The sequence below is a fragment of the Corvus brachyrhynchos genome, unplaced genomic scaffold (assembly GCF_000691975.1).
Source record: "Corvus brachyrhynchos isolate BGI_N302 unplaced genomic scaffold, ASM69197v1 scaffold146, whole genome shotgun sequence".
NCBI classification, from domain to species: domain Eukaryota; kingdom Metazoa; phylum Chordata; class Aves; order Passeriformes; family Corvidae; genus Corvus; species Corvus brachyrhynchos.
In genome coordinates this window covers 1,498,206-1,512,660 of record NW_008238960.1, presented here as the reverse complement: position 1 = coordinate 1,512,660, position 14,455 = coordinate 1,498,206, and positions in this window count along the sequence as shown.

Genomic DNA, 14,455 nt, shown 5'->3' with positions numbered 1-14,455 from the left:
GAAAAGTACTTTCATCAGGGAAGTGCCCCTGGGAGAAGGAGGCACTGGGTTTTTTCAGGGGTTCTCTGGTGCAGCCCCTCCCCTGACTGGTGACCCCAGCCATGCAAATAACTGAGCATCTACACGAACACTCAGACCAGCGTAGGAGTTTCTGGTTTGGTTTTCCCTGCAGTGCACGTTGCCACTGATGCTTTAGAAAGCCAGTTTCAAGAGAGGCAAATGAGATGAGAAAACTCTCACTCACAAATTAGAAAATCAGTAGTTTCAGGGTTTAATCCATATAATGCGAGGGAATGGGCCAGAGGGATGAGACAGCACTTGGGGGCTGCTCCCATTGAGCGCTACAAGCCCGCTGAAGCACAGTGATGAAGCACCTGGCTCATCCCAGGGCCACCCTCAGGGCAGGTGATTGCTTGAACCTCCCTGTTATTAGGAGGAAATTCTTTGCTGTGAGGGTGGTGAGTTACTGGGAACAGGTTGCCCAGAGAAGCTGTGGATGCCCCATCCCTGGAAGTGTTTAAGGCCAGGCTGGATGGGGCTCTGAGCAACCTGGTCTAATGCAAGGTGTCCCTGCCCATGGCAGGAGGGCTGTGACTAGATGAGCTTTAAGCTCCCTTCCAAGCCATTCTATGATTCCATGGCGACACTCTTCTTGTTTCAGTATAAGCTGGCAGGCACCGGGGACCTCTGGCAATGTTTGTAGGCACAAGGTGCCAGAGCATCTCTAGCAGTGATCCCAGCTTGCAGAGGGGCATGCTGCCTTTAGCAGACCAGCCCCTTGGTATTTCTGCCAGTGACCAAGAGGGCCAGGACCACTGCATTAGCAGGATGCGTTTGTGAAGCAGGTTGTCACGTAGTAAAGAGCATCATAAAGGCTTGGATGCAGAAAAAAATGTTTCTCTTTCTAAAACATGTGCGTGTACCAAACAATAAATAAAGAAATAAAACTTGGTGCTAAAAATAATAATGGAAAATTATTGTTATATCTGTGGTTCCAATGCACATGATCTGTATGAGCTTTATAGGTCTACAGAGTTACTTGATTGACTAATAGTGTTAAATAACTTCTTACATAATACGTTGTGTTATGTATTATGTTTTAACATTTTTGTGGCTGAAGGATGTGCATTTTTGGTGACTCAAGTGCACAATCTGAGCTCTAAAGCAGTGGTCAAGCCCAGGATTGGCACATCACTCATCACTGCTACCTACTGGCCCAGTGGTTGACTCGAAACCCCCATTTCCTTTCCTCACAGCCAGCGTTGTGAAGTGTGGGATAACAGACACGGTGTGCGTGTCTGCTGACGCACTTTGGTCCCGGTGCAGATCACAGCACAGTTTTGCACGGTGTCGCTCCCACCGGCCGCCCGTGCTGGGTGATGGAAAACACAGAAAGGCCTTTTCTTTCGAGGCAGATCTGTATCAGTTTAATGTGTCTGAACTGCTCAGCTTGAAAGGAAAGACACTGAGGCGGCCTGGCCCTGGGGTTTGTGGTTTACATAAAGCTGGTGCTTTATCCAGACTCTTGTGGCTGCCTCAGTCGGGCCTCCCCGGTTTGAGGGCAGTTTTCAGAAGAGCAGAGGGTACCTGTATTTGCCTCCCAGTGCCGGGGACCTCTCCTGCCACCGGCTCCCTCAAACACACTCCTGATTGCTGCTGAGCTCTTGCAGAACTGGTGTGGACCCAGCACCTGGCATGGCATTTGGTCAAAACCCTTTGGGATCTTTTGATTCAAGAAATTAAGATTTTAGCCTCCCTGGGCCTTCTCTGTGCTTAAGAGGGCTGACTGCACATAAAGCCTCTCATTTGCTCAACCCAGTGAGTCACATGACACAGCACTGGACTGTACTGTGTGAAGGCTCTAAATATCTTTGTTTCTAGCATTTCTTGTGCTTCACAGCCATGCTTCGTAACCATGATGAGGAATGAGTTTAAGCCTCTGTGGTCACACATTCAGTTAATCTGGACCGATTCTCAGCTGGAAGATAAACCCAGTCAGTGCCTGGGGTTCCTCTCTCCTCCCATCTTCTCCCAGCGTGGCTGCCTGTAGTTTGGCAGGCAGACACCCTTTGGCAAGGCACCACATCCACAGCTTCCCCCATTCACTGGCTGTGCTGTCAGCACGTCGCATGCTGTGCGTGCATCCCAGCGAGCTCCTGACAATCCAGCTGCCCCGGCTGCCTCAGAGAGCAAAGGGGGTTTGAACCCTGGGGGTTCCCAGGTGGTGTTGGCATTGAAACCAGACCTGCAGGGGTAGCTGTCACAGCAGGACTCTCACTATCCTTGGAGGGCTTTTTTAGCTCCCAGTTGCTTTGTAGCTGACTGATCATGGTAGCTCAGTAAGGCCTGCTACACAAGTTTTACCTGCTGGATGCTGTTCCTCACCACTGACCTTACACATGAGGATGGAAAAAGAGCAGTGTTTTTTCAGCTCTGTTTTCTGAATACCCACTTGACTTCGTTTGATGGGTTCAGTCAGTGCTCTGAAATAAGTGAAACCACACATCCCAGCAGTGCCACATCCTGTCTTATAATACAGGTTGCCACTGGAGACAATATCAGAAGTAGTTTCAGCTGATGGGAATTTTCCAATTTTTGCTTTCTTCTATAAAATTTTGCATCACATAAAGAACTAGCAAAAAAAATACTGAACTTCGAAGAGGAAAACACAATCTCCTTCTTCAGCTGGCTCCATTGTTCACATCTTTGATTATTTTCTTCTTTCTGTGGACCAGTAATTTTGCCCAGTTAAAAGGAACTGGACTGATTTTGATCTTCTACAAATACAACTGTAGTTATTCCTGAATTATGCCAGAATAAGTGAAATGAGAGTTGGGCTCAAAATGCTGCTTCTCCAGAGCTTTACGATCAAAGTTATGTTGTGCAAGAAACAGAGAAAGGGTGAAGGGAGTAGAAGACAATTAGCTTTATTTAAGTCCAAAGAAGGGTCAGTGCATCAGCTGTGCTACACACTTTGCCCTTTGGCTGCCTTGCAGAAGGGAAAAGCTCATGTCCCTCAGCCCCATCCTGGCTCTTTAAAGGAGGTGAAGTTGCATCGCTTTCATCTCAGCTGATTTCAGAGAAGGTGAAGTTGCATCACTTTCATCCCAACTGATTTCCAGGCTCTGGCTGGCTGCATTCTTGGGCCCAGAGATGCTGATTATCGGCAATGCAAGCGTCCTGACTGGGGACGTTTGGCTGAACTTGTGGGTCTGAGGTCATGCCTGCTCCTGCCAGCCTCCAGTCTGTTCCTTTTCCTTCAGCAGGTCAGTGACTTAGCTGCATAGCACAGAGAGAACAGCAGCGACAATCCCATAATTTCCTGTTTCTGTCTTCTGCTGATTGGAATCCTAGAGAGGCAAGTTTGGAGAGAGGAAAATGCTGTCCACACACCAGGTCTTGGAGGGAGGTCTCATTTTAGATGGTGCAAAGCACTGAGGGATGTGTGCAAGTGGGGAAACCAGAAGCATCTGGTGAAAGGCTTTAACACAGGCTGCCAGGAGGCAATAGATGAGTGACCAGTGAGTCACCCGGCAGGCACTGAGTCAGGGAGACCTTACTGTACAGGCTCTTACTCAGCTGAAGAAGGCTCTCTGCAGCCCAGATGCACCAAAATGGTGAGGCCAAATCCTGTCCTTCTCTCATTGCAATGTCCCAGTCTGCAACCCAGAGGGAACTGAACAGAGCGAAGAGAAAATCTCAGTGCAGGAGCAATGATCGTGTTTGGAAAAATTTGAGCACGAGTGTTGGTATAAATGCTGCTGTCTCTAGTCTTACAGTATTTCAAGTTCCTAGACCAGTATTGCAGCTCCTAGACCCAAAGCAGGTGTCCCTGCCACAGATGGATGCACCTCCTTGGGTATGCATCCTCTACCAGAAGGAATTGGGCCATTACCTGCTGCTGCCACCTCCAGGCTGTTGTGACAGAAACCCACTCTCTGGTCAGTCTGATCCTGTGGCCTTTGATGGTTTTATTCCTACTCTGCTAACATGTGCAGCTTGTGTCTCATGGAGCTGGGATGCTTCACAACCTAGCAACGATATATATTTACACAGCCTCAAAGATGCCCAAAGAAATCCTTTTTGGGGCTTTACTCACAGATAGAGTAATGATAAAAGAATGAAAAAAATAGAAGGAAACATGCCTCAAAATAACTCATTTTGTTTATACTTGAGGTTGGTTTTGCTCCTTATTTTAGGAAGACATTTTTTGTTGAGTTTCATATGTATAACTTTTCAGTTATGCTGAGTAAAAATAGAAGTCAGTGCTGACTATCAATATTTATGCATGAAGCAATTATTTTAGAAGGCCTGTAGCTACAACACAATCTTTCCTCTGTACAGTTTCCGTCATGATTTCAAATTGCAAAAGGGAAGCTTCAGAAAGAGAGGTCTGTACAGAGCTTTGGATAGGGAATGCATCCTGGTTCCCAGATTTAAAAGCAAAGGTTGAGAGCGTTTCAAGTGTCTGTGTGGTGAGGACAATGGAAAAAATAGTATTTTAGCCTTGGTTGTGTACAATGTTTAGGCCAAGTTGGATGGGGCTTTGAGTAACCTGATCCAGTGGAAGGTGTCCCTGCCCATGGCAGAGGGGTTGGAACAAGATGATCTCTAAGGTCCCTTCCAACCCAAACCAGTCTATGGCTCTATGAATATTTACTGCCAAATTGCTGAATGTGAGGTTTTGGGTTAACCCTCCTTTGTTCCCGCGTGGTTTTACAGACATTACTGAAGCTCGGAGCAGTGCCTTGTTCCTGGTGGTCTCAGGTCCTCCTTGCTCTGCCGGTGCAATTAAGGGATTCGAGCTTGACCTGATGGAAATACCTGCAGCTGTGGGGCCGTAACCCAAGCTGGAGTTTGCCCAGCTCAGTTTATGCTGCACAAGACATTAACAGAGGCCTTGCTGTCTGAGCTCGTGCAGAGTGGCAACCTCCAACAAAGATGCAACACCACCAACAAAAGGAAGAGATTAGAGTCACACCAGGAGTTTTGCTTCACTTTTAATCACCACCAGTTCTTTCTTGGCAAAGTTTTCGTGTTGTGTTTTTCAGCTTGGGTACCTACATTATCTGTCTGGTCCTGTAGTTTATGGGCTCTATATTAATATGCACTCACTCTTCACCATTCACTTAAAGCCCTAAACAGAAGACCTGAATACTCTGTTTGCAAATTTGGCTCTCTGAGAAGAGGTTTAATAATTAAAAAAAAAAAAAAAAAAAGAAAAGAAAAGAAAAGAAAAGAAAAGAAAAGAAAAGAAAAGAAAAGAAAAGAAAAGAAAGAAGCGGGGGAGGTTTTTGGAAGGGCTGTGTTACACTAACAGCTATAAAGCAGCCTCTAAAAGCGAGGCAGTGTCTGCCACTGCCAAACAACCGCGTTTCATTACTTTAGAGCCACATTTTAGGGCTCAGGCAGCTTGTTTAAGTACATTTATAGTGCCCCACCACCACGGGAAGACCTGCTGCAGCCTCACCTTGGGTGTCTGTCATTTCTGTCTGGTTCTGCAGGGCAGCTCTCTTCCAGCCCTGGGCATGGGGCTGCTGCTTATCCCAAAGGATATGGAAGATATCAGGATGTGGGCTTTGCCATCCTCTGGAGCAGCAGGGTAGGGATACAGCAGTGCCAGCTGTTAATGCACAAATTGGCTGCTAAGGAAGGGAGGTGAGAAACAGCTCCTGCAATTAGGAGCACAGAGGTGATTGTGAGTAGGTAAACTGCCAGAGCTGGTGGAGTGCCAGAACAGGATTTGGCCAGGACACCACAGCTAACACCTGCATGTTTACAAGGAGCGACACGGGATCATTGGCTCCTCAGAGCCTCCCACCTCCTGTGTCGCCTCTCCCCTCCGGCAGCACGGCACCAAAGGGCAACATCTGGTCTGCAGTTGACATCAGAAACATCATTATTATGAACTGGTCCAGCGAAGACTCAGCCTGAAAACCACAACCTAATGAACCTCCAGTCCCACACTGTGCAAAGGCTCCCAGCCCAGTGCTGGTTGGTCCAGGGATGGTGGAGACTACTGGAAAACCTCCCCTGCGGGCTGCCAGGCAGCTATCAGGCCAGATTGGTTCCTGTAACGTGTGAGCTCCAACGAGAACGCAGCAAAAAATGAGAGAGCTGACCACAGGCAGATTTCTTCCTAACTGTGTCACTGGTGAATGCTGTAATTCCAAGCCGGAGGTGGGAGAATGGGTTTGTTTTTACAAGAAACCTGTCAATGGAGAAAAGAAAAATTTGAGGAGAATTTAGCAACTGGCTGAATTTGGCAAATAATTTCAGCTGGAGAAAATAGCTAAAATAGTTCAAACTTGGAGCAAGGAGTGGGAGACGAGAAATTCTGAAAATCCATTATTTGCACAGCTCTCCTCCAAAGAGCTTATATTATACTGCCCGCTACCAGCTGGCCTGAGATTTAGGTTGCCTAATATTTTCCGTTATAAAAGATTCTTTCAACATTTTTATTTTTTTAGAAGCTCTAACACCTCCATTGTTTGCAGTAGGCCCTTATAATTTGGCAGGGACAAAGCCCCTGGGCTAGAGAAGTGCCTTTTCTTTCATCCATGAAATTCCAGTCAGGTTTGGCTGGATAAAATAAAAAAATTTTTTTTTAAAATTTAAAAAAAAACCCCCCACACAAAAAAACCTGTTAAAGATCACCATTTCCCTTCTCTCTCTTATGTGCCTCAAGAAAATATGCTGGCAGACTGCCAGCATAGCAAGTGAACGTGAACATTCTCATTAAATTGAGCCCAGGTTGTCACCAAAGCAGCCATCCAGACTCTGCTGGGAATGTCTGGGGGCTTCCAGGGCAGCTGCAGCAGCAGGAGAAGAGTTGCAGGAGACCAAGCACCACCCCAAGGAGTTTTCCCGACAGGCAAAGGAGGCAGAGAGGGAAGGAGCTCCTCCTGTCACTGATTTAAAAGACCTGGCAAGCCAGTCTCCATGCTTTGGGGCTCCTGTCCCTACTTTTGAGGCTGGGAAGAGTAGAGCCAATTTCTCGCTCAGCCAGCTGTGAAATAGCAACACTAAGCCACGTTCATCTTTCTCCAGGACCCTTCTCTTCTCCCTGGGAACAGCAGCAATCCTGCCCTCCCCTAAAATAGTTAACCCTGCAGTCTTAATTGTATCAGTCTATTCTGTGATGCTGAACAGACAATGGGTTTGGTGGTTGTTGGGCAGGGGTTTTATAAGCACTGAAGAGAGGATAGTTGTCTTGGAAAAGCTTCTGGCCTACAGACTGGAATGGGGCCAGCCCAGAAGACTACACAGGAAGAGATGAGAGTCCAGGAGCCAGACTTACTAGGGAGGCAGCTTCCAAACAGTGATCAGGAAACAGAAATGGGACCATGTGCACAGAAATGAGCTTAGAGAGCTAAAGGGAGTGGAACGGGCAATGGGAAAATTTGGACATCATTTTGTGGGAGACCTGGTGAAGGCTTGGAAGATCTTAAGTAGCCAATATAATCCACTCCTGGCAGAGGAGACTATGTTATGAAAGTCAACATTGAGTGCAATATAGTGAGATGAGCACTAAAGCAGAAAGGAACATAGAAATATATCATTTAGTGGTCCGTCAGTCTAGATTTTTGGCCTCCACAAGTGATGTTGGAAAGGATGGCATACAGAAGCTCTGCAGCCAGCAAATTTTTGCCAGTTGTGAAAATCCTAGTGCAATCCTAAATTGCAAGAAAGTGGCTTGTGTCACAGAGTATCAAGTTTTATGAGTCTTCCCAAATTTGTTAATATTATCCAAAAATTGGATTGAAATTCAAATATCAGAGTACACCACACAGGAAGTTTGATCCCCCTGAGCAGATGTCTTCATTCCCATAGACGTGTAGCTGTCAGGAGAATCTAGCTGACTTCACAAGGGAGGTGCTTATCCAGGGAAAAATTGCTAGTGCCCGTTTGAGAAGTTTGGTGGTCGCCTGTGGACAAAAGAGACAGAAAAGCAAAAAAGTTGCTTTAGTTCTGTCATCCTGCCCCTGCTCTGTTGGCTACATGTGCAAGGCTCAGGCACGATCTGACCCTTTGCCCCATCCAGAGAGGGGCACACTGAAAAGCTGCTAGCCAGGCTTGTCCCAAAGCTGATCTTTGACAGGAGGTGTATCTTACTCCAGTGGGCAGAGTGGACAAGGGCTTTTGGAGCCTGTGCTGCTCTGTGTGCAGAGCATGGATGCAGGAGCTCATGGGCTGTCTCTACCTTACAGTTCTTTGCATGGTACTCCACTGTGCCAAGTAGATGCAGTGGTAAATATGTTGGTAAAACATGAAAGACTGAGTGGTAGCAGTGAGAAGACAAGAGCTGGTACTTTCACCTCTGCTTGAGCATTTGCTTTACCCTGAGGATGGGTTTCTAAGTTAAATGAGAGGTGGATGGCCAAAACGATGTCAAAACTTGGCTTTTCTTTGGTGCCACTTTAGAAATAAAACTTCTTTCTCGCATTTGAATTCAGATCTATATCTGTGCCCCTCAAGGGAAAGTGGCAGTTCAAAGATAGGTCTTGGTACTGATTCCAATTTAAATAGAAAAGGTTGTGTAATTTTCCCTTCAGCTGGATAGTGTATTAATTAGCACAGTAATTTCTGGAGTGCTACTAATAAACTATATATCCAACAACTTTGGCAGTAAAAGCTATCAAAGCAAGCATCAGCAATTCTTGAAGAGAGAATGTGACTATGAGTACCTGAAGACTCTTTATTTGGATTGCAGGAGTGGGATAACTTGTCAGGAATGAGTAAATTGCAATCAAATATGTCTAGAATTCAGACTAGCTAAAGATGGAATAATCAAAACCATCAAATCTTGGTGCATAATGAGTTGAGACAAGTAGTTCAGCAAATATTGTTCTAATATCATCTTAACCACAAGGACTGCTCAGATGTGTTTCTTGAAGAGGTTTAAGTTAGCAAATAATACTCATCATTAATCTTTTATAATGGCTTTTGGGAGCCACAGTTCATTTAAACATTTTACATTTTTATTACTTATGTATGCAGGGCAGCAATTAAAGCTGTCGTGGTCATTAATGAAGACTAATGAAAGCAAGACGAAGGCAGGTTTTCATTTTCTGTCAACCTGAATATCCATCTGCTTCTGCCATCTCCCTGTCCCCCAACTTTTTTTGTGGGAGGGGAGGTGTTTGGGTGTTTCATTTTGTTTTCATTTGTTTCATTTTGTTGTTTGTGGTTTTTTTGCTTGAAAGCAATCTCCCCAGCCCCGAGGTGTTTAACCAAACACCTTTACTACTGTCCAGGAAGAGTTGTGAAGACTAAGTGTTCCTTTCTTTTTCTGGTAGGGAAGAAACATCTCTCTTGGTAATCAGACAAGTACTGTAAAAGGCTCGGTCTTTCTCAATGCAAATAAATGTGAGTGATGCAATAACAACATCTTTATGGTATGTTTTCTCGGCCACTGTGAAGTAATAGTTTTGGAGGGGAGACAGGGATTAGTCACCCCACAATTAGTCATTCTGCAGTGTAGTTTGATACTTGAGAGATCTGTATTTCAGAAATGTGGTTCTGCAACCATAGGACCTATTTTCAAGTACTTTCTGCTTTCCCCTTCTTTTAATTGGGAAGAGTTTGTTAAAAGAACAAAAATCATTCACTTTTTTCTTTTCACGTGCTTCTGCACTCATGTGTCTCTGTTTCATCTTCATACAAGCCTTGCTTTCCCTCCATCGGGGAGCTTTGACCAAGGCCTGAGTTTGGGAAGTGCCTCCATTCCAGGTTTTCTAAGGCAGAGCCCATCAGTCTGGCCAGGCATCCTAAAGCCAGCGCTACAAAGAGGGGGGGCTGGGGGGGTGGGGGGGTGTGTGTGTATGTGTGTCACACGTAGGGCACTGCCCCCTCACATGTGTTTCCAGCATCCTGGGAGCCTGAGAGGGGCCGGTGCCCCATTAGTTCTTGGCAGGGTGTGGGGAACTCTCTGGGCACAGAGCTGTGAGCTGGGGCACTGGAAGACACCTCCTTTCCAAAGGCTGTTTACTGCCTTGGGGAAAGAACAGGGTAAGAGACAGCTGCTCTGGAAGTCTTCTCTTTTGTAACAGCCAGAAACTTTGCTACAGAAAGTTTGTTCCCTTAAACTGGAATTCTTGTGAGTCAAAAAGGCAATGCAGATGTTTCAAAGTGTTAATCATAAATATCAGGGGAGAGGGAGCTTAATGGCAGAACTCCCAATGAGTAACAGTGTTTGGCCTCAAATATTTCAGCTGGTAAGATGTCACATACTTCTCTGTACATGGCAACCCTGCAGTTGTCTTAACCATTTCATTTTTTGAGTGAGTAGTTGCAGTCCAGCCCATGTGTCACAGCCAGTGTGCCACACACCAAGGTCTGCACTGGGCACATGGTTATCACTAGTCCAGGCACCTGCACCAGACCTGGTCCTCTCCTAAGATGGCTTGTTTCATCGAATCTCCCCACCACAGCAAAAGCCTGAATCTGCTTTCCAACCAACCTTCCTCCCAGCTCCTTGGTATTTCTCTGCTGCCAAACTCTGTAGTCTCCTGAATGTATTCCGTGCATACCAAAGCCTGCTTGACATTTGGCTCTGCAAGTCTTTCCTAATTCTTCTTGTGCTGGTATAGAGTTAATTTGTTCTTGTTTCAGACACATTGTTGTCATTATTAACTTACCAACCCAAACTCCAAACACAAAATTCAAATCTGACAAAATAAATACCAAGCAACCCATGGGCCAAATTGATTTGACTTAAGACAGCATTGAAACAAATGAAATACTGTGTTTCATTTGGAAAAAGAGCAGCTGTATCTGTACAGTAACTACTGTGTTTCTCCAAAGGGTTTTTCCCACAGGGCCGAACTCAACCAAATGTAGGTTGGGATTAGAAGGTAAAGCTCCTATTAAATTCCTGGATCAAACTGTTTGAAGATGTAAATAGGGTTACTAGGTTTGAAGTCAGATGAAGGAGGTATGCATTGCACCAACTATGGTGTTCAGTGCAACATCTCTGCTGATGGCAGACAAAAACTGGGTAGGAAAACTCCAGCCCAGAGGACACAAGCTAAAGACAGAGCCTTGCTTCTCTACCCTTTCCTTACTGGCTAGAAGCAGATGCCAAGGTAGAAGCAGATGCCAAGGTCTGTACTCCACAATCATCATAATTTGCAATGATCTAATATTAAAATGTCAGCACTAATGTGCAAGGAATTCTGTTTCTCCTCAGTCCCAGTGTGTGGTATCTCTACTCAGCTGGCAAATTACCACAGCCCCGACATGGTATAGACCTCCCATACCCAAAAGAGCACAAACACGCTCCAGTTACAAACTGAACTGCTTTCTGCCGTAGTGGAGAGCCCTGTTGGGCACAAGTCATCATTTCACAAGTGATGGGGTTTAACAGTGAAGCTAACCTGGAACAAACCTTGCTGAGCAGACCCAGTAGAAGTGGTCACTGCCTGTGTAGCTCAGCAGGGAATTAAGGTGTGTGGTACTGCCCCTGGAAAGTCCCACAGAGAGACCACCCTTCAGAGCTGCTCTCAAGCACTTTTGCCATTGTAAGGGAAGCATAATCTGAAGTGATTGTTATCTTAAATGCAGTTTAACTTTTAAATCCTGATGGTTTCACTGAGGATTGGATAGCTAAAATAGCTTTCAGAATCCAAAGCTGAAGTTTCACTTCTTTTTGCTTAGCTGATGGGTTGCAGAAGACCTTGTAGGAAAGGGGAGAAGCCAATTTTCTGATGACACTCACAGATCTGCTTCCCTTTACTGAACAGGGTGTACATGGTACAACTGCCTTCTTGAAGTTGAACACTGCGCTCCAGCTGTCTTGGAGTCAAAAAAGGAGGCATATCCTTGAGGCAGCTCCAGTCCTTTCACACAGGAATGATGCAGGGGAGAAAATCAAGGCAGATGCAATTAGTGAAAATCAGAACCTGCAGTGCAGCTTCTCTCTGTGGCTGCTTTTGTGTAGGGCTTAGCCCATACAAAGCAGCCTCCCCTGAGCCTTGGACTCCTTACAGCCTAACAGAAGGAAGATCACTACAAGCATCAGGTATTTCTGTTAGTGGGAAGCCTGGTAAATACTCTTTACATGCCAGCAACACCTCCTGTTGGCAGGCTTACTTGGCAGGCTCCAGGTACTGAAGTAAACACGCTGTCTGTTTTGTGAGATTCACCAAAGTGGGGCTTATCCCTGTCCTGCCTCTCAAGAGAGTCTGAGGAGCCAGTTGTGCCCCTTTAATGTAAGGGTATTAAATGGCCAAAAAAATGGAACTGCCTGAAAAAGAGTTGCCCCTCAGTTATGACAAGTGATACGGAAATAATTTGAGAGTGGGTTGGGTTTCATTAATTTTTCCCACAATTTCACTATATTTTAAGTCTATGTTTTTCGGTGGTTTTTTTTCCACAATCTGACTATACATTAAAAGAACAAAGCGTACGTAAGTAGTGTGTTAAGAGGGAGAGTGGGGAGCAGAAGACAGGATGCAAAAAGCCTGGGAGAAGCAGCCAGACTGAGCTGACTGCTCAGAGGGACCACAGGATCATTCAGGGGAGGTTATTCCAGGGGCAGTACACAGCCTGGGTTGGGTGGTCCCATGGTGTGGCATCTCTCCTCCACCTGGCCCAGATCCAGTCTCTCTTCCGCCTGACCTGCCCCTTTGCCAGCAGCTGCCCAAAGCCAACAGACCAGAGGAGTCACTCCAGCATCCAGAAATGGGTTATTGCTTGAGAGACACTAAACTTTGCCTTAGAGTTTGTTTGGGAAGGGTGGGGAACAGTCCACGCCGAAAAGAGATAGAGGAAAAAAAACTAGAAAAACAAACTTCAGACAATATCTCATTGATAGAATGTCTGGGGCCAGCACTGTAACGCAAGCGACACGCAGAGGACAGCGGGAAGCCCTGGTGCTCGGAGTAATCCATTATTTTCACTGGTATTGACCATGCTTACCTTCCTCCCAGTGTCTCTGGAGCTGGTGGGGGCAGCTTCAGAAGGACCACCAGGGCATTTTTGCTTCTGCTTCTTTGCCCATGCTCTCCTTATGGTGAGACCTCACTGCCAACCCCACGCCAATACTGTCTGCCAGGATGCTACTGGGGGAGACTTGGGACCATGTTGGAAGCATATCCCTGTGTCCAGATCCCAAAGGACTGTGCCAGTAGCCACCACCACCCAAGCAAGGCCAAGGCCATATGCACAGCTGACTTCTGCCCCTGTTGAGCCACCCCACTGGCTGCTTCTTTCTTGTTGCTTTAGCTAAATCAGGAGATCTGCCCTGCCCTTGCAGGGCTGCTGGGCAGCTGCTGAGGTTCCCAGTCTGTGCCAGTCAGGGAGGGGCTCTGCTCGCTCTCAGGCTGGAGCTGCTGCAGGCAAGAGAAGGGGCAAAGCACACAGGAGGAGAACGGCAGCCTTGTATATCTGTCATATAAAACTCAGAGCCCCCGGTCTGGCTCTTTATCAATTATTAGCCTGCTGCTAAAATAAGAAAATAGATTTCATAAGTGTGTTTCTGTTCCACACACCAGACAGATAGTCTGGCTAAAATGATTTATTGGTATGAGTTAGCGCATGTGTATGTGTAGATGTGCATATGGTTCAAATCCTATAAAGTAGAGTCCTGCCTGTGTGTGCGTGTATTTAATGCTTTATATGGTACATCATTCCTTTTTCATGTGTGTCTGTCTGGTTTTCTTGGGCAGCACTAGTTAAATTTCTTCTTTCTTTTCTTTTTTTTTTTTTTTTTAATTTTTGCATTTCACATGAATTGTGCAGTGGAAGCCAAGAGTATCTGCCAACTTGGCTGTCCCAAAAATAAAAGCTGACACTCTTCTCCTAGAAACAGTTATCTCCTCATTGTAGTCATGGTCAGACACACCCACACCATCCCTTTCTTGAAACTGAGGCCAAATTTAATAATGCGCTTGGCCACTCTCATTTCTGACTAAAAATGTCAAAAAGTGAAAATGCTTTTTCTTAAGAATGCAGAGGCAGAGAGCAATCCCAGGACACAACACTTACTATTGTAAGTATGCAGAAAGGCACAGACTGCTCTCCTCCAGCTGGCAACAGGGAACAGTGCTGCAGAAACCAAGGACAAAGGTGGAAGCAGTGATAGGAGAGTCCCCCCCACCTTCTCTTCAAGTTAAAATTCCTCTCTTCTCTCATCTGTGGTAGATGGACTGCTGCAATTTTCAACTTTCCTTGAATTCTTGATTTTGGTCTTTGAGGTTTGGGACTCCTCCTCTTTCCACACCTCTAGCTTACTCAGACACAGTAAACAAACATTGATTTCACCCCAATGATAAGTGCTACAGAGCGTGAGGAGGGAAAGCTGCTTGGATATGAAGCCAGTTCATGTCCCTGCCTACTAGAATAGCAGGCAGGGGTTGGTATGAGTCATGCAAGACGCGTTGTCTGCTCTTAAGTTATACTTGCCCCATGCAACTTATTTTCTAAGCACTTGGCAGAGAAGTAGCTATTCAGT